Source organism: Bos mutus, chromosome 9 (genome assembly GCF_027580195.1).
Source record: "Bos mutus isolate GX-2022 chromosome 9, NWIPB_WYAK_1.1, whole genome shotgun sequence".
Taxonomy (NCBI): Eukaryota; Metazoa; Chordata; class Mammalia; order Artiodactyla; family Bovidae; genus Bos; species Bos mutus.
Window position 1 is genome coordinate 84058241 of NC_091625.1, and position 20783 is coordinate 84079023.

Here is a 20783-nt window from a genome sequence, read left to right on the forward strand (position 1 = left end):
ATTAAACCCAAATCAATATATCACAAAAGTAATGTTGAACAAAAGAATGAAGATATAACAGAATGAATATTAAGTGATTTCATTAATATAAAGTTTGAAAACAAAACTGTAGTATTAAAATATTTGTTACCTTTAGGAAAGGGAGTTTGTCAGGGGACAAGAGAAGAAATTGTGAGATGATAGTATTAATCTCTTTGGACATAAGTGATGATCACATGTGTATTAGCCTATGTTCAGCATGGTTTTAAAACTGAATTTATATGATGCCATTATTAAATATTCTACAAAATGATTTTTTCACTCAGATGTATGCTGTATGTATGTCAATACACATAAATTTAGTTGAAATTGAAGTGTTAGTTGCTCGGTCAACTCTTTGCAACCCCAAGGACTGTAGCCCTCCAGGCTCTTCTGTCCATGGAATTCCCCAAGCAAGAATACTAGAGTGGGTTGCCATATCCTCCTCCAGGGGATCCTCCCGATCCAGGGATTGAACATGGGTCTCCCGCACTGCAGGGTGATCCATTACCGTTAAACCTCATTCATTCAAAATTTTGTTTTCCAAAAATTTTAAATATTTTATAGCTTTTTTCTTTTATTGCAAATGTAGGTATTACAAACCAAGTAAAATACACTTTCCAAGTTTTTTTTATTCACTATGGTCTTTCATATTATGGGGAAAAAATGGCACAACTGTAGGACAAAATTATCCTCTTTTTCTTAAAAACAGAAGCACAAACAGGCTTGTATTTCTCTGTCACTATTGTTCCTGATATAGTCTCAGCCACTGGTATAAATTATCATTTTCATCAAAGGGACTGACTTCCTTTTCTTAAAGAAACTTGGAGGTTTGTGCATGCTCAGTCATGTCTGACTCTTCGCAACCCCATGGACTATAGCCCGCCAGGCTTCTCTGTTCATAGGCTTTGCCAGGCAAGAATACTGGAGTGGGTTGCCATTTCCTCATCCAGGGATCTTTCCCACCCAGGTATCGAATCCATATCTCCTGCATTGGCAGGTGGATCCTTTACCACTGAGCCACCTTGGAAGGTCAAAGAAACCCAGGGGATATATAAATGAAGGTTGTCTGTCACACATCAACATTTTATCAGACTAACAAAACTCATGAATACATGCAGGTCAACTTTTCCTGACAGACTTTAACAGTTTTTCTAAACTGGCTGCATTGTCCGGAATCCTGCTTATTTCTTCTGGGCTGACCTTTTTCTTGTAGTAATAAATACATCCTTTAAAAATTAGAGTGAGAGACCACAGTGGCATGTGTTCTTGGTGACTTTATCACCACTGGAAGCGTTTGGCTGCAAAGGGAGCTCTGGGGAGACAGTTAAATTCATATTGCATTTTAAAGATCATTGACCCCTGGGTTCCATATTGGCTCACAGGTGGCTTGGCTCAAGTACTGGTTGTGGTCTTCTTCCCCTCATGCAGCTTAGACAAGTCACAGCACTTTACAGTGAGCAGACTCATTGTCTCCTTTCACTGGAGGAAGAATACCACCCTAGGTCCCAATTTTACACCCTGACCCTGGCTCTGGTTCATTCCTGTTGTCTATGGGATATATTTGGTTTCCATCATCCTACAGAAGTCAAAAATGCCTGTTTCTGTTCCTGCAAGTTGATACATCCACAGTTGTAGCTTTACTTTCTACTGTGTGTTTCTGTTCTTTTTTTTTCTTTTCAAAAAGAATTTAAAATTTGAGTGGGCCACATCCTTTTTATTAAAAAAATTTATCATTTTCTAATTATTTTTTTCTTAAGGAATGGTAGGGATGTGTGGGGGTGCAATGGAATTCAGCTTAATGCAGCTAAAAAGTAAATGTTAAATACCATCTTGACTAGAAAATACCCAGAAGCTTATGACTAAGGACTTCCAACTGTGCCAGAAACAAATTCACACTAAGCAAAGAGAGATTTCATTTTGTGAAGCTAAAATCCCCACATTATTCTAGAACCCTACAGCAGGGTTAGATGGACACTTGCTTTCTGCCACATTGTTTTCCCCTTTCAGACTTTTGAAGGGTCTGATTACCTGAGATAAACAGTTAACAATGGGGGCTCACTAAAGATTGAGCTTCTTTAATAAACAAAGAACAGCTAGTCAGTATAATGTTCTACAATTAATTTTGCAGGTTATTTGAAAATGCTCATAAATAAGACATTTCACCTCTCTATATTTTTCATGTAGTTGAAGTTTTAGAGCACAAATAAAAAACAGTCTTTTTTACCCTTTCTGAATACTAAACTAATTTGGGAAAGAGAATGACAGTAGTTTATTAGAGAGAGGACAGAATTGAAAATTATAGATTGATCCACAATCAAGTTATCTAAAATATCTAATCCCCACTGAACTTGCAAATCTCAAATCTCAGATACTCCATGCAAAGACAGAGTATATCCTGATAACTGGAGCACTGGCTGCAGAGACTATGGGCATCAAGAAGACAGGACACACACTGACCTTGATACACTTATCTCTGATGAGACAACCTAGCCTTGGCTGAGATATCCACTCTCCACACCTTCTCTAAAACTCAGCAATCAGTTCAGTCCATCTTCTCCAAGGGAAGAGAGTATGGGACCTGGGGGAGGGGACAAAGAGGAAAGGGGTGGAAGGAACAAAATCTAGGTTTCTTCACATGCAGACACTGAAAATTTGAGTACAAATAATTAATGCTTCCTGGAAAATGACTCAGGAAACACCAGCAGTGGAGTGAGAAAGTGAGATCTAGAAGGGAAGGAAGCCAATGTAGCCCATAAACGGGCTAGTTATTCCTGTGGACATGGGGCCCCATCCCGCTGGAGACCCTGAGCTACTAAGTAGAGCACGTCTTCAAGTTGTCCCACCCAGGAGGAGAAGCAGCTGAGATGATTCCACCAACCCTTTCCATCTTTAGAGGAGAAATGCTCCTGGAGGCGACCAGGGCTGGAGGATGCCTGTCCCTTGGCTCACTCAGGTGGTCATTGTCAGGAAGGTTAGCTTCTTGCCACATGGACCTCTTCAGAGAGTTGTGTGAACATCCTCACAATATGGAAGCGGGTTTCCCCCAGACCAAGTGATCCAAGGAGAAGAACAGGGCAAGCAGAAAGCCACAATGGCTTTTTATGACCTTATCTTGGAATTCTCATAACATCACTTCTTTATTTTATTTACCAGAAACAAGTCAGTAAGTCCAGCCCATAACCAAGGGCAAGGGAATTAGGCTCCATTTCTCAAAGGGAGGAGTATAAAAGAATTTATGTGTGCATGCATACTAAGTTGCTTCAGTCGTGTTCTGCTCTTTGCAACCCTGCCAGGCTCCTGTGCCCATGGAATTGTTCAGGCAAGAATGCCAGAGTGGGTTTCTGCCCTCCTCCAGGGGATCTTTCCAACCCAGGGATCAAACCTATATCTCATGTAGCTCATATGTTGCAGGCAGATTCTTTACTGCTGAGCCAGTGGGTAAGTCCAAAAGAATTTACAGGTATATTTTAAAACTGCAAGAGGTGACAAGCATCCCTGTATTCTAAAGGGAGGTGCTCGACCTCACTTGCAACTTTTATAAGACATTACGATAGAAGTGCCCGGAGAACATATCTGGAGTTAGTTGTTATGTTCCCTGAGTCATTCCAACATGGGGAAAGGGATGGATGCCCCCGTATTTTAAGCCCAAATGAGCAGGGATTTATGGGGACTCTTAGGAGATTTTGACGAGTGCATCCTGGAGTGTAAGGTCTAAATTCTGAGATACGTTTGAAAAGACTGAAGTCAGAGGTGATGTGATAAGCCTCAGGAGTGGAAGAAGGGCCAGACCTTACTTCAAGCTAGCTCCCCCTCTCTTAAGCAGGGCAAGTCCTCCTCTCTCATTCCAGGGACGGAGCTGGGAGTCACAGCTGACTGCCGGATGACAGGCGACAGGCTTTGCCCATTTCTAGGGAGCTCAGGTCAGGGTCTCCAGAGAAAGGACCTCCAAAGACTCACAAACATCCACCAAGAGAGCTTCAAACATCTAGCATTGACCAGAGGTGACAACTGTGCCAGCTTCTAAACCTTCACCTTAACCTTATTCATCCATCTATTCCCCTGGACCCAAACTCAGTGGATGTTATTTTTTTTATATATTTATTTTCTTTTTTAAAAATTTTGTATTGGGGTATAGCCAATTAACAATGTTTTGATAGTTTCAGGTAAACAGCGAAGGGACTCAGCCATACATATATATGTATCCATTCTCCCCTAAACTCAGTGGGCTTGAAATAACAGCAGCTAGCAAGTGAGAGGGCTCCAAGGTTCTCAGCTGTCCCCCTGGCTCTTCCAGGCCTGGCTGAGGCCCAAACTAGGAGAAAGAAGATGCTTTAAATTAAGCGTTCACGTTTGTATTATACAGTGGATCACGTCATGATTAGACTGGACAAGGCTCTTGAATGCCAAGCCAAAGAATGTTTGTGAGTGTCCAAGACCTCACCAAAGCCCCCTCCCTCATCCCAGAATGGAATGAGAACTTCTTCCTTCCACTTTTACCTAAAAGTTTCCACATTTACCTACCAACTCCATTGCATTAAATAAACCAGATGTATTTGGAATTCTCTGGGAGAGAACGGATTCCTCAGAATTATGAAGCAGATCATTCTAAAGTCAGTCCTAAGACACACTGCTCTGCCCCAACCCTTAAGAGAAACTCTATGTTGTTAATTCTATTTTGAATATGAAGAATCTTAAAATGAAAAAAGAAATAGCCTTGGTTGTTTAGGAAAACTGATCAGCTGCCAGCCTGGAGATGTAGTTCCTGAGGACCACCCTTGTCCTGCCCAAGACCCATTTTCCTTCTTAAGCACTTGGCTTTTCTCTAGTGATGCACCTGCCCCACCCTTCGCTGCCTGAATTTTAAATGCTACACAATCCCACTGAATTTTAATTCTGTCCTTAATTTTTCAGTAAGTTCCCCTATTGCTTGCACTCACTTGAGAAGCCAAGTCCATTCATATTTCCCACACATTTGAGCCAATTTCCCACATATTTGAGAAATCAGAAACTTTTCAGAACAGGTCTGAGAAAGATACTGCTCCTGGTCTCAAGAAGGCCACTGTCTAGTTTGGGAGGGAGACTGGACTTGCCTGCATTCTCCAAATGTGTATTCTTGCCACTGCGTCTCTTTGAGGGGTTGGGGTCCTGCTCCCTGAACACCCCCTTGGTTCTTGACTTCCACCAACCCCAGCACCCCAGGTTCCATGTGCTCTGTGCTCAGCAAAGGCTTCTGCCAGGCTGACTCCCTCAAACACGGTCAGCACCACCCTCGTCTTTTTCTAATCAGCTGTGAGATTTTAAATTCTTCTCCTCTCTCCCACTGCTTCCTGTACTGTCGTCCTTACCCTCCAAGGAGAAAAGGAGGATTTTACTAGACAAATACAGACAATATACACTTTCAGGGCTTTCCTCTTCAGTGTTAACCACCAGACCCATCCCCTTAAGCCTGTCTTTGGAGCTTTTCACACCTAGTTTTGGGTCTGCCTTTATTGTTTGATCTACTATCAGTATAATTCATTAACCACAACATTTTAGCATATTTGTCATAAAGGAGTATACACCTGTATTTGCCCTTCTTAGTCTTCATTCATTCACTCACTCACTCATTCATCAAACATTGCTGAGTTCCCATTTTGTATAACATCATGTCCTACAAGCTGGGAAGATATAGACTAAGGCAGTGGTTTTCAGGCTTAGTGATCCTTGTAGTCATCTGAGAATCTTAAAAAAAAAAAGATACAGATACTCTGGTTCTACTTCCCAGAGATTCTAATTAAATCATTTCAGGGGTGAGGGTCAGTGATTTTTAAAAACTCCCTGCTGCTGCTGCTGCTAAGTCGCTTCAGTCGTGTCTGACTCTGTGCGACCCCATAGACGTCTGGCAGCCCACCAGGCTCCCCCGTCCCTGGGATTCTCCAGGCAAGAACACTGGAGTGGGTTGCCATTTCCTTCTCCAATGCATGAAAGTGAAAAGTGAAAGTGAAGTCGCTCAGTCATGTCCGACTCTCAGCGACCCCATGGACTGCAGCCTACCAGGCTCCTCCATCCATGGGATTTTCCAGGCAAGAGTACTGGAGTGGGGTGCCATTGCCTTCTCCGAAAAACTCCCTAGGTGATTCTAAAGTGCAGTCATGATTGAGATCCATGAGAAGACAGGAGCATAAATAACTTGGACCAAAAATTAAATGGCAAGAATTGCCTAAAAGATTCAGAGAGTACTCTGGGGCCCAAGTCCTGCTCTGGCACAACCCTGCTGTTCCCACCATCTCTGATCAGCCCAGCCACACTTTAACCACAGCTCCGGTGAGAGATGTGTCACATCGATCACAAGCTGAGCAAAGGGAAGATGACAATATCATTAACCTTTGCTCAGCTGAACAATAACGATGCCACCTTCCTCTAGGGAAAGCATACAGGGTATGGGGAATTGTGTGCTGTTACAGCGGCTCAACCGTGAAGAATCTGCCTTCGATGCAGGAGACTCAGGAGACGTGGGCTCGATCCCTAGGTCAGGAAGATCCCCTGAAGGAAGGAAATGACAACCCACTCCAGTATTCTTGCTTGGAGAATCCCATGGACAGAGAAGCCTAGAAGGCTACAGTCTATGGGGCTGCAAAGAGTCCAACAGGACTTAGCGACCGAACAACGGCCCACTCAAGTTAGTGGCCATAAAACTTTTAAAAGAGATGATTAAGAGGCAAAACTGAATTCCCCTGATATTCTTACACCTGGGTGAGGGCAACAGCTTAAAATTCTAGAGAGACTTTTGTGATTGACAGAAGGGACAAACAGTTCGCCCAGATTGGAGTAAAGGGAAAAGAAAGCCGCTTTAGGACATCCCTGTGATCTGAGGGTCTTTCTGTTTCTATGATACGATGAGGCAGAGAAAGCTGCAACTCTGCCCCTTCAAGTTCGCCTGGACAGTAAGAAATCTTGCCTGGCCCCTTCTAGGCTCTATCAGAGGGAGGCCCGGCCTCTCTGTCCTCCAGTGTTCCAGCTGAAGGCAAGAGCTGAAGCCATGTGAGGAAACTGCTGAGAATGACCCCTTCCTCCCACGGAAACTGTCAACGGACGAGTGCTCCAGTGGATGTTTGTGCTGCGGGATGAAGGTTCATCGCCTCTCTTTCTCCGCGGTCGACGCACTTCTGGTGGAGCACAGTGAGAAAACGCGGTCTACTGAAGGTGGAGAAAGCCTGGGGCCAGGAGATGTCCACAGGGAGGCCTGGCGTGCTGCAGTTCGTGGGGTCGCAAAGAGTCCGACACGACTGAGCGACAGAACTGAAGACGGGATGTCAACGAGAGTGTCATTTTCCTGTCTGTTCAGCAGGGGGCGCCTCCGACAAGCGCGCGGGCGGGAGACCGCCGCGGGACGGTTATGCAACCGGGAGAGCGCACGGTAGAGCCGGTTGACCTCACGGCCTGGAGATGCTGACGCGGGTCTGACTCCGGGAGAGAGGCGCATCTGGGGACCCAGCCGCCCATTTCCCCAGAGGGAAGGACGGGCTCTCGGGACTCATCCTCCTTCCCATGAAACCCTGGAAACGGCTTAGTAGCTCTTCTGGTTGACTTGCTGCTGCGTACAGCTGTCAGCTGCCTGTGAACCGGTGACACGAGCTCAGTGTTCCTGTTTGTTTTCCAAAAAGGGCTGTCCTGAATTTTTTTTTTTTTTTAAAGGCCAAATGATAATAGTTATAATAGGACCCTTCCGTGAGCAGCTTCTCTGTGCCCTGATCTCAAGCGAGCAGGGCGCCTGATGTGCGCTGTGCGGCAGTTTTTTGCTCAGCGTTTTCTATCCACTCATCCAGCAGCCAGGGGTCCTACCAGCGCCTTACTTCAGACCTTGCTGCTACGTTAAATACAGCTTGATTTTTTTTTTTTAGTTTGTTTGTTTTAATGTTTTTTATTGCGGTAAAAGTCACATAATATAAAACATACCGTTACAGCTTGTTTTTTAATGGGAAGGAGAGAGGAAAGCCATCCCTTCTCAAATTTACTGGGCTTATCAGGCAATTTAGAGAAAGAATAGGAAATTGAATATCGGTTGATTTTCCTCTGAAATCGGTTGCATCTTGTTGCTATTTTACCATTTAAGGTGAACATCCACACTGCATATGTATTTTGTTTTTAATTCCCCTCAAATGTGTCATGATCTTTTTTGATACCATATTCTACAAAAAAAAATACCGCTTAAAAGGGAGAGAAAAGGTATTATGTAGTTGTTTCTAGTAGGGAACTAGAGCTACCTTTTTAATCTCTTTCTTTCCTTAATTATTTCCATATAGGAAAACCATGAAATTATTTTTTAAAGAAAAATAAGAAAGAGATCAAAACCAAGCTTACTTCATTGAAAACATCTTAATTGTAAAAAGTTTGGGAAATATAGGTCTAGAAATAAAGAGGATAAAATTCACCCATATTCCCTTAACCTAGAGATAAATACTGTCATTTAATTCAGTATATGAATTAATGGTCTTTTCCCCTCTAATGTTGTGTATGCTATTATACAAAGCATTATGATATTTTACATGGTGGTTAAAAATCTATTATTTTCCTCATTTAATTTGTTGTGATCATTTTTGATACCTGCATAGTATTCTTTATCATATATTACATAAATGTAGTGTAATATATTCAGTTAATCCCATAGGGATGGAAATTAAAGATATTTCCGTTCTTTACAATGGTACATTTCACTGGGATAATAATCTTTATGTACATTTGTATTTCCTTAGGAAAAATCCTGGAAGAGAAATTGAAGATCAGTGGATATTTTAAGACACTCAGTTCGTGTATTTGCAAATGCCCTCCAGAAACATGATGCCAATTTGTACATTCACCAACAATCATGAGCCAACACAGATATAGTTCCTTTTCATGCTCTGCCAGTTATACAGGTTACTAGTAGTATTTTGTTACTTTTTCTAATTGGCATTCCTCTGCCACTTTCTTCTGAATTTCTCAGATTTCCTTTAAGGACCTTTCCAACAAAGGAGTGTATAGAGGCTGAAGAATCAAGGAACATGCAGTGGGAGACATTGGCATTTAAGACACGTGAGACTCGATGACATTGCATAGACAGATGCTTTGATAGAGACTAAGGATCCTTAGTGGAGAAGATTCACAGCCAGGAAAATTAGACAGGGACTGTGCCTGGGGATCCAGGTTGGGATAATTCTTAAATTTGATTACTTAATTTTAATAACTAAAATCCCACTGTGGTCAGAAAGACTAAACACGAGAATCCTGTAATTTTTGCATCACAATCAGGTAAGATGGTAGCAGTGGGGAAACGATGACCTTTGAGAAGGCTTTCTTGACCTCAGGACTCAGATTTTATAACTGTTTGCACATCCAGGTGTGCACGTGCCATCTCAGGGTGTGCACGTGTGCGCAGCTGGGTGTGCATGTCTTCGCAGATCTCATCTGTTTATTTTAACTGAATGTGAGAGAGACAGAAACCCGTGCTAGGAAAGAAAGGGACAATTAGGAAATAATCCTACTTTAGGGAAGCAAGTTCATTGACTGAACCAACTTGCACTGAAACGCAATTTATTCAAAACAGCTTGTCAGATGTCTAGTTGGCCAAATTTGGGAGAATACTTAAAAAGTTTTTGTTGTTATCATCAGCTGTGCTTTCCCTGGCCCTGTCTCAGAGTTTTACCCAGGCTGCTTTCTTAGAGAGGCAGGGTCAAGTTCAGAGGCAGGGTCAAGGAGAGGCAGAGGTAGTGGCAGGAACTATACCAAAACTTAAACAAAACCCTCATGAATCAGGAGATCATTCAGGAAGTTAATTTTAGTAAATTGGTTCTCAACAAAATGGCCCAGAGCCATGCTTTAGCACCTTCTTCTGGAAATGACTCCTTTCCCTTTCCCTTTTCCAGTCCTTTCTCATCCAGAGTTGTAGTTCACCTAGACCCTGAGATTGTACCATTCCTAAGTATAATGTCAGCACTCACCACTTGCTGTGGGATTTAAAGATTCACCTGTTAGCTGGCTAAGCATTTATGTGGAATCATAGTGGATCTTTAATAATATTTAATAATACATTCAAAGTCCACAAAATGATAGCAATTTGGAAATAGCTTCTCTTACTTATTCCAACCTGCCCTCTAGCTCCATCCACAGTCAAAGGGCCTTACTGAGCCCCATTTTTTTCACAGAGAACACCCTCAATCTTCACACAGAATACTCTTTTCTAGAAGCCTTTTATAGCCTTTCAGAAATAAATAAGTAAATAACAACCACGGCTTCCTCTACTTACCTCTGCCCCTGGGTGAGTTACTGGGTATTTGGTCTACTGTTGGAAAGAGGCTTTGAAAGTTGAGAGACTGGCAAAGAGGGTGGATCCCTTGAAGTGATCTGGTCTGTAGAGTAGAGACAAAGGGATAGGCAGATATTTTGCACTGAGAAGAGCTCCCTGACAGTTTTCTCATGAATTTTCCTAAAAGTGCATCTTCTTTTCAGCCTGATTACATTTTTAAAGCTCTCTTCTACCAAGAGGAGAAGGGGACGACAGAGGATGAGATGGCTGGATGGCATCACTGACTCGATGGACGTGAGTCTCAGTGAACTCCAGGAGTTGGTGATGGACAGGGAGGTCTGGCGTGCTGCGATTCATGGGGTTGCAAAGAGTCGGACACGACTGAGTGACTGATCTGATCTGATCTGATCTACCATCATAGCCTTGATAGATACTAAACTCTAGGGAGGATTAAAGGTGAGAGCGATGGTGAGAAGGTTGAAAGCGAGATAAAAGCTGTCCCCACCACACACTGGGTCACAGCAAATACTGGTCATGCTTATATTTTTGCAGTGCAACATTATGGTCTGTGTATGGGAAATGTAAAGTTTGTTGTAGTTACAGTGTTCCGAGGGATAAAAATTATTTTTATATATCTGTATAAAATTTTATGTAATATTTTATGTATTGTAAAACTTCAATACAAAGTGTTATGTGCTAAAGTGTAAGGTGCTAGAATGGTCACAGAATTGACTGGGACACCAAGGATCTTGGCAGAACATAAGGAGCAAAATTGTGAGTTGGGTGCCAAAATGATTAAGGAAGGTGGAAGAGCGAACTGAAAAACAATGTCAAGGGTGCAACAGTATGTAGCCTGGAGTGTAAACGAGATATAATTGAGTAATAAGTGCAAGGCATTTTCATCTGTCACATTAGAAATCTAAAGGTGCCTATTTAAAGTCAACCCTTTAGCATTCTAGAGCTGGAGATGATTTGTCTGCAGGTTCAAACCAGATTTGCTCTAGACCAAGCATGAAAATGTAGTAAATGTGTAGCCTTTCAAAGACTTATCACTGTATTTATAGATATTGGTATTGGTAGATATTTGTGAATTGAGACAGATCATAACATAATAAATAGACAGTAAACTATGGGTATTCTTCCTTTTTCCTTTTTTGATCCTCATTCTGCCCGACAGAACGACCAATTTCACACTTGACAAAAGGCAGTGTCACCTCTGATCTATGAACCATTTTATTTGAAACACAAGTTACTATGACAATTCTGTCTACTGCTTGGTTGTGAAAAGGCTTTTTCATATCTCACTCGCTGCAGAACAATCCAATTTTCCTGTAATATCCATCTGATCTTTAAATCTACCTCTTGAAATGTAGGGCCTATGAGAATTAGATCAGAAATAATCCATGTAGAATGGAGCTGAGATTCATGTCACTTAGTTCAGTTCCATTCAGTTCAGTCGCTCAGTCGTGTCCAATACTTTGCAACTCCATGGACTGCAGCACTCCAGGCCTCCCTGTTCATCACCAACTCCCAGAGCTAACTCAAACTCATGTCCATCAAGTTAATGATGCCATCCAACCATCTCATCCTCTGTCATCTCCTTTTCCTCCTGCCTTCAATCTTTCCCAGCATCAAGGTATTTTCCAGTGAGTCAGTTCTTTGCATCAGGTGGCCAAAATACTGAAGTTTCAGCTTCAGCATCAGTCCTTCCAATGAGTATTTAGGACTGATTTCCTTTAGGATTGCATGGTTTGATCTCCTTGCAGTCCAAGGGACACTCAAGAGTCTTCTACAACACCACAGTTCAAAAGCATCAGTTTTTTGGTGCTCAGCCTTCTTTATAGTCCAACTCTCACATCCACACATGACTACTGAAAAAACCATAGCATTGACTAGATGGACCTCTGTCAGCAAAGTAATGTCTCTGCTTTTTAACATGCTGTCTATGTTGGTCATAGCTTTTCTTTCAAGGAGCAAGCATCTTTTAATTTCATGGCTGCAGTCACCATCTGCAGTGATTTTGGAGCCCAAGAAAATAAAGTCTGTCACTGTTTCCATTGTTTCCCCATCTATTTGCCATGAAATGATGGGACCAGATGCCATGATCTTTGTTTTCTGAATGTTGAGTTTTAAGCCAGCTTTTTCACTCTCTTCTTTCACTTTCATCAAGAGGCTCTTTAGTTCCTCTTCACTTTCTACCGTAAGGGTGGTGTCATCTGCATATCTGAGGTGATTGATATTTCTTCCGACAATCTTGATTCCAGCTTGTGCTTCACCCAGCCCAGCATTTTGTGTGATGTACTCTGCATATAAGTTAAATAAGCAGGCTGACAATACACAGCCTTAACGTACTCCTTTCCCAATTTGGAACCAGTCTTTTGTTCCATGTCCGGTCCTAACTGTTGCTTCCTGACCTGCATACAGCTTTCTCAGGAGGCAGGTAAGGTGGTCGTCTGGTATTCCCACCTCTTGAAGAATTTTCCAGAGTTTGTTGTGATCTACACAGTCAAAGGCTTTGGCATAATCAATAAAGCAGAAGTGTCACTGACAACTACAGAAAGAAAAGCTAAAAGCAATGTTAGGGACAGGAGGGACTCACAGATCTTTGGAAGTCCAGCACTTATTTTTCCCTGAACCATTCATTCAGGTTTCCCTGAACCAAGGCTAACTCTGAGTTCCTGGATGGCAGTCACCTTCAGCCTGAGCAGCAGGACTCCTGATCATCTCTGACATAGACCATGTGGTTAGTTTCTCTCTGGAATCACCAAAACAGCTGGATTAGTTATACTGTGTCATTTCAGAACACCCACCTCAACCCTCACCCTGTTAATTTGTTGACACTAGGAATTCTTTATTATTATTTACAATTTTATTCAATTTATTTAAACTGAAAAAAATTCACCCATTTATCTCACTTCGCACCCCCCCACTTTTGGCAACCACCAATTTGGGCTTCCCTGGCGGAGCTAGTGGTAAAGAACGCGCCTGCCAATTCAGGAGACATAAGAGAAGCGGTTTTTGATCCCTGGGTCAGGAAGATCACCTGGGGGGCGAAATGTCAACCCACTCCAGTATTCTTGCCTGGAGAATCCCCACGGACAGAGGAGGCCGGCAGGCTCTAGTCCATAGCATTGCAAAGAGTTGGACGTGACTACAGCAACTTAGCACGTAGCATGCAGCACGCAATCTGTTCTTTGTATCAATGATCTTTTTTTTTTTTTTTTTGTCTATTCCTTCAGATTCTACATATAGGAGAGATCATACAGTTGTCTTTGTCTGACATTTCACTTAGCCTAATAAACACTGTGGATCCATCTATGTTGCTACAAATGGCAAAATTTATTTTTTAATGAGGACTTCAATGGCTGAATAACAGTCCATTTTGTGTGTATATATGTATGTGTGTGTGTATATATATATATACACACACACACACATGTCTTCTTTACCCACTCTATTTATTAATGAACACTCAGGTGGCTTCCCATATTTTGGCTATTGTAAATAATGCTGTATGAACAGGCAGGTACATACATCTTTTGAGTTAGTGTTTTCATTTTCTTCAGATAAATACCCCAAAGTGGAATTCCTGGATCTTACTGTAATTCTCTCTTTAATTTTTTGAGTATCCTCCCTAATATTTTCCACAGTGGCTGTGATACTGAGCAGGACCCTGTGGGGACAAAGCCTTTGCATCCCCTATTTCTTTGATTATAGGAAATAGCCTTCTTTCAGCCTCCATGACTTCCCCTGAGTTTCAATGGGCAGATTCAAGCAGTTGTTAATTAGGGAAGGGAGGGAAACAAACGGTCAAGAGAAACAGCAGTGCAGCCTTGAGACAAGGCTGTGGTTCCCCATCAACAGATATATACAACAATATCTTTGACGTTTCAGATACTGAAACCTCCTACAGGTCGGAGAAAGCGATAGTCACTCAGTTGTGTCCACTCTTTGCAACCCCATGGACTCTACAGTCCATGGAGTTCTCCAGGCCAGAATACTGGAGTGAGTAACCTTTCTCTTCTCCAGGGGGATCTTCCCAAGCCAGGGATCGAACCCAGGTCTCCTGCATTGCAGGCAGATTCTTTACCAGCTGAGCCACAAGAAAGAGAAGTTAATGATTAAGGATGGTATGCTGCCCACAAGCTTATAGACCCCAGACCAGTTGGAACCTGAAGTTGATGATGCTGACTCCTACTTACCTCACCACCAACCCATCAGAAGAATGTTTACGAGCTTTTCACACCCTCTTTGAATGATTACTAGAAAACTGCTCACTATCCTTCCCAAGTTGGGACACATACTTTTTCAAAACAGGAGCCTACTGTGTTCCCTTTTGCCTGGCAAAGTAATAAATCTGTTCTCTTCTACTTTACCCAAAACTCTGTCTCTGAGATTCAATTTGGCACTGGTATACAGAGGAGCTGAGCTTTTGTCATCAGCTGTACCAACATGTATTCCCACCAACAAAGCACAAAGGTTTCCTCTTCTCTACACCCTCTCCAACACTCGTCATTTCTTGTCTTTTTGATAATAGCCATTTTAACAGGTGTGAGACGATATAGTCCATTGAGGTTTTGAGTTGCACTTCTCTGATGATTAGTGATGATAAGCATCTTTTTATGTACCCATTGGCTATCTGTATGTCTCCCTTGGAAAAATGTCTATTCAGAACTCCTGCCCATTTTAAAAATCAGATTGTATAGGGATTTTTGCTATTGAACTGTGTGAGGTATTTTTAAATATATATATATATATAGTTAGGATATTAGTCCTCATCAGATATATTATTTGCAACAATTTCCTCCCGTTGGTTAGTTGCCTTTTCTATTTGTTGCTGATCTCATTTACTGTGCAGAAGCTCTTTAGTTCAATGTAGTTCCACTAGTTTACTTTTGCTTTTAGTGTCAGATTTGAAAAGTCATCACCAAGACCTGTGTCTAGGAGCTTATCACCTGTTTTATTCTAGGAGTTTTATGGTTTTGGTCTTATGTTCAAGTCTTTAATCCATCTTGAGTTAATTTTTCTGTATGGTATAAAATACTGGTTCAGTTTTATTCTGTTCTATGTGGCTGTCCGTGCTTCCCAACACCATTCATTGTAGAGACTGTCATATCCCCATTGTATATTCTTGACTCTTTTGTCATAAATTAATTGACCATGTATGATATGCATGGATTTATTTCTGGTCTCTGTTCTGTTCTACTGATGTATGTGTCTATTTTTATGCTAATACCATATTGTTTATAATTACTATATCTTTGAAATATAGTTTGAAATCAAAGTGTGTGATACCTCTAGTTTTGCTCATCTTTTTCAAGATTGCCTTAACTTTTGGGGGTCTTTTGTGGTTCCATAAAAATCTTAGTATTGTTTGTTCTAATTCTATGAAAAACACCATTGGAATATTGATAGAAATTGCATTGAATCTGTAGATTACCTTAGCTAAGTGTGGACATCAGGAATACTAAACTGTAATTTTCCCTTTTTTTGTGATATCTTTGTATGGTTGGTATCAGGGTAATGTTGGCTTCTTAAAATGAGTTTGGAAATGTTTCTTCCTTTTCTATTTTTTGGAAGAGTTTGAGAAGAATTATCACTAATTCTTCTTCAACTGCTTGGTAGAATTCACCAGTGAAGCCATTCATTCATGGACTTTTGTTTGTTGGGAGGTTTTTAATTGCTGATTCAATCTGTTTACTAATCATCATTCTGTTTAGATTTTCTATTTCATTATTGTTCAGTCTTGGAAGTTTGTAGATTTATAGGAAATTTGCCTGACATTTCTTAGAAATTTCCATTTCTTCTAGATTGTCTAGTTTGTGGGCACATAATTGTTCATGGCAGTTTCTTGTGATCCTTTATATGTCTATGGCATTAGTTGTAATATCTCCTCTTTCATTTCTGATTTATCAGGAATTATTTTTTAAATAAGTATATTTATTCCAGTTAGAAATAAAGCTTAAAAAATGGTTGGGAATGGTGACATGTTGCTTTCAACTCAAACTTGGCACTCAAGGTGAGTCATAGAACTTTGTCTCTGAGCAGATTTCCATGCAGGTAAAACAAGTTATGGGAAGGGGGAGGAGAAGCCATAGGTATCAAACCCATTTGGGAACTCAGCACTTGAACCAGGGCCCTTCTCATCTATGGCCAAACACCTTACACTTTCTAGGAATTAAATATATGTATTAAAACCCAAATGACTAAAACTGCAATTATTCACATTAATAATTTGAGTCTTTAAGTTTTTGGTTTGTGAAGGATTGCATCAGTCTGTACCTGAAAATCAAGTGTTTTTCCTTCCTATCAGGAACCAGTGCTCCCCACAGCACATGCCAGCCCTCCAGCAAGAGTTATGAGTTATGTGTTGAATCAAGAAGGATCATCTCATTATAGAATTATTGCATCACCAAATAGGAAGGGATCTTCAAATTCATCTAATGTAGCCTCCAAGCTGATACAGGAATTCTCTTTATAGCATCCCTAACAGGTGGACATCAAATCTCAACCTGTGTATTCAACCAGACCTGGCTAGCCAAAACCTAGAGAAAATTTTTCTCTCAATAGCCTCAATTGGAGGAAAATTTTTTGTTATTTTAGAGTCAAAATATACCTTTGTATAACCTTGATTGATTACTTCAATAAGTAATCACTTATTGATTACTTCAATAAGTAATCAATCAGAAAACAGTATGCTCCCTTTGACATCACTTCCCATTGACTGAAAGTCAACCATAAAATAAAAAGAGCACTAAAATAATTTTCTGGAGCCCCAAATTTTCTCCTTAGCTCTGCTTCAAATCAAATGTGTTTTTGCTATTTATTTCTTTTTTTCTTTTTTGGCAAGTTTCTTTTCTTAAAGAGCTGCATCTGTACATTTCAAGAGGGAAAAGTTTTAGCATGTTAAAATATTTTATTTAAAATTGAGAAACATAGTTTAACTTTTACTTTTGTGTTATGAAAAATTTCAAACCTGTATAAGAGCTGATGTAACAGAACAGTGACTGCCTTCATAACTAACACCAGGCTGTAAATACAGCCCCAACTTGTGATCAGTCTTATTTCATCTTTGTGTTCACCCAGTTTCCCTCTTCCCTGGATTTGTTTGAAGCAAATCCCAAACATCATATAAAACTATCCATAATGAATCAGTTTCTCTAAAATATACAGACTGTGACTTTGTAACAACAAATACTTCCTAGATATCTTAAACTATACATGCAGTGCTCACATTTCACCAGCCTGTGCATTCTCCCCACCCCTCAATCTCTCTCCCCTCTTTCTTTCTACTTGTTTGAATGAGAAAGCAAATGAGAACCTATGCTTACAATAGGGTAAGTCTCTTTTAATCTACAGATTCCACTGTCCATCTAATTTTTATTTTTTCCTTACAATTTTATTTCTTAAATTAACTGAAGTATTAGTCTCTCAGTTGTGTCTGACTCTTTGCAACTCCATGGACTATAGCCTGCCAGGCTCCTCTGTGCATGGAATTCTCCAGGCAAGAATACTGGAGTGTGATGCCATGCATTTCCCCAGAGGATCTTCCCCATCCAGGAATCAAACCCAGGTTTCCTGCATTGCAGGCTGATTCTTTACCATCTGAGCCATCATATAAATTAGGTTGTATGTATGCTATGCTATGCTAAGTCACTTCAGTCGTGTCCGATTCTGTGCGACCCCATAGACAGCAGCCCACCAGGCTCCCCCGTCCCTGGGATTCTCCAGGCAAGAACACTGGAGTGGGTTGCCATTTCCTTCTCCAATGCATGAAAGTGAAAAGTGAAAGTGAAGTCGCTCAGTTGTGTCCGACTCCCAGAGACCCCATGGGCTGCAGCCTAACAGGCTCCTCCATCCATGGGATTTTCCAGGCAAGAATACTTGAGTAGGATGCCATTGCCTTCTCCGAGGTTGTATGTAACTAGTGTACAAAGTATAGCTTTGTGAATTTGTTCCCTTATACTTGTTTGGGTTTTTTGTTTGTTTGGTTGGTTGGTTGTTTTTTATTTTCACCAGTGTATCTTGTTAGTAATATAGAAGTGGAGTTTCTGGGTCAAAGGGTAAATATATAACATCAGAATATTGTTAAATATTGCAGAATTTCAAAAGAGTGTCCCCATAGATCCTGTACCCACTTTGCATCCCTACCATTCCTGAAAGGCATTAAACTGGTGATTCTGAGGCTGCTGAAACTCTAAAATTATAGAATAAATATTTGATGAGACCTCCCATGTTTTCATGAATCTTCTCCTTTCCAGGCTAGTTCTCACACACTTGATAAATAGACCTGATATGGCCTTAGGCATTAATAAAATTCTTAAACAGAAGTGCATTAAGACACCTTGACAAGGACCGGGACACTTCCTTCCGGGATGACATTGACTGGGCATCTTGAATTTATCTAAATGGCAATCTATCATTTCTCCACCCTGCTTTTATGAGATTGTATCCAATGCACTAAAATTAAAATTCACTTATCTGTGTCTTGCCCCTGAAAGACAGTGCAGTAAGTGAGCTAAGATAGTGGCTTCTATTCTCAGACTCCTTGAGTGTGTATCTTGTCTTCATCAACTGTGTTCCACTGGGTCAGTTTTTTAAAGCTTTCTGTTTCTGTTTCATCATTTGCTTTATGGGATTTTTCAAAGTACCTGTTGTGATGATTATAAAAGATAATATACGAAAGGGATTTAAAACAGCAAGCAGTAAGTCTTCCCAAAATGTTGGTTATTAAGTGAAATCTACTACTCTGATAACAAGGCCAAAAAAACTTAAGGTAATTTGACAAGAATTATTGTTATTGAATGTGTCAGGAGGGTTTTTCCTGGAATCTACATGTACTTATCTCTAGTCTCTGAAAACCATTTATAGTCTCTGGAAATTTTATTAGTTAGGGTCAGCTGTGTAAGAGATACTCCGAAATAACATAATCATAATCAAATAAAAGTGTTTTTTTCCCCCTCTTAAATAAAAGAAGTCCAGAAGTAAACAGAGTTAGGTATGAAGGCTCCACGGAGCCATCAAGAATCCAGGTTCCAATTTTTATCCTTCACTATTGTCAGCACATAACTTCCCTCCAGGTCTAAAGTGGCATCACTACAGGATGGCAGTAGTTAGAACGGCAAAGAGACAAAGGCCCACTCCCCCCAGCTAAGGGACTTTCCAGGTGGTGCAGTGGTAAGGAAGCCACCTGCCAATCCTGGAGACTCAAGAGACAAGGGTTTGATCCTTGGGTCAGGAAGATCTCCTGGAATGGGAAATGGCAACCCACTCTAGTATTTCTTGTCTGAAAAATTCCATGGACGGAGGAACCTGGTGGGCTGTAGTCCATGGGGGGTCTCAAAATGTTGGACATGACTGAATGACTGAGCACAAACCCCAGCTAAGTGATCTGTCAACTCAGAAATCACATTTATACTGGCTCTTATATTTCACATTAGCACATTAACACTGGCTGTTATACTTCTGTGGCCAGAATATAGTCACATGGCCATAGCAAGCTGTAAGACAGGCTGAGACTTGTATTCCCTTTATGGGATGCATTACCCCTGGATGAAATGAGTTCCATTACCAAAAAAAGAAAAAGGAGACTAGCTATTGGGGTGGTCAACTAGGTGTCTCTGCCACAATATTTTTGTATCTTTTGACATCTGTCTTATTCTCTGTAGCTCATTATGATTATCTACAGCGATGCTGAGATCATATCAGCATCTTAATCTAAGAACCTGAGATAAAATTTCTTCAAAATGCAGAATCAATGAAAGAAATGTAGTGACTGTAGTATTACAGTAAGTTCTGAAGTTGAAGATGAATAAAGCAGAGACACACCTTAGTCTTCTTGGAAAAGAAGACACTTCCCCTTACGAGTCTATAAAAATTTGTCTTTGTTAGGCCCTGGTCCTTCCTTTTTCTAGTCAAAATCCTAAAGGTAGACAATGAGCCTTCTCCTGCTGCACTAGTTTCTTCAACAGCCTTGCTATCAAGGTCTTCCAAAATTGTATCATCAGAATGTTTTGAGAATCTCATTTCTTTTGAAATTGTGTCCATTTTTCTGTGGTAATTAAAAAAACAAAAAACCTGCCTACTGTATTATCCTCCACGCATGTGCACATGCTAAGTCGCTTCTTCAGTTGTGCCCAACGCTTTCGGACCCTATGGAGTATAGCCCAGCAGGCTCCTCTGTCCATGGGGTTCTCCAGGCAAGAATACTGGAGTGGGTTGCCATTCCCTCCTCCAGGGGATCTTCCCGATCCAGGGATTAAACCCCTGTCTTTTATGTCCCCTGCATTGGCAGGTGGGTTCTTTATAATGATCGCCACCTGGGAAGCCCTATTATTCTTCAAATTATCTTAGTTTATTTTGAACACTAAGATAGCAGGGTTGCTTTTTCCCACATTCTTCACCATTTCACTCCATCTTGCTTTTCTTCCCAGTTGCTCAACTCACAATGGTAATATTCTTTTTCTCTTTTCTACATTCTGAAATGTGAGCCTCATGATAA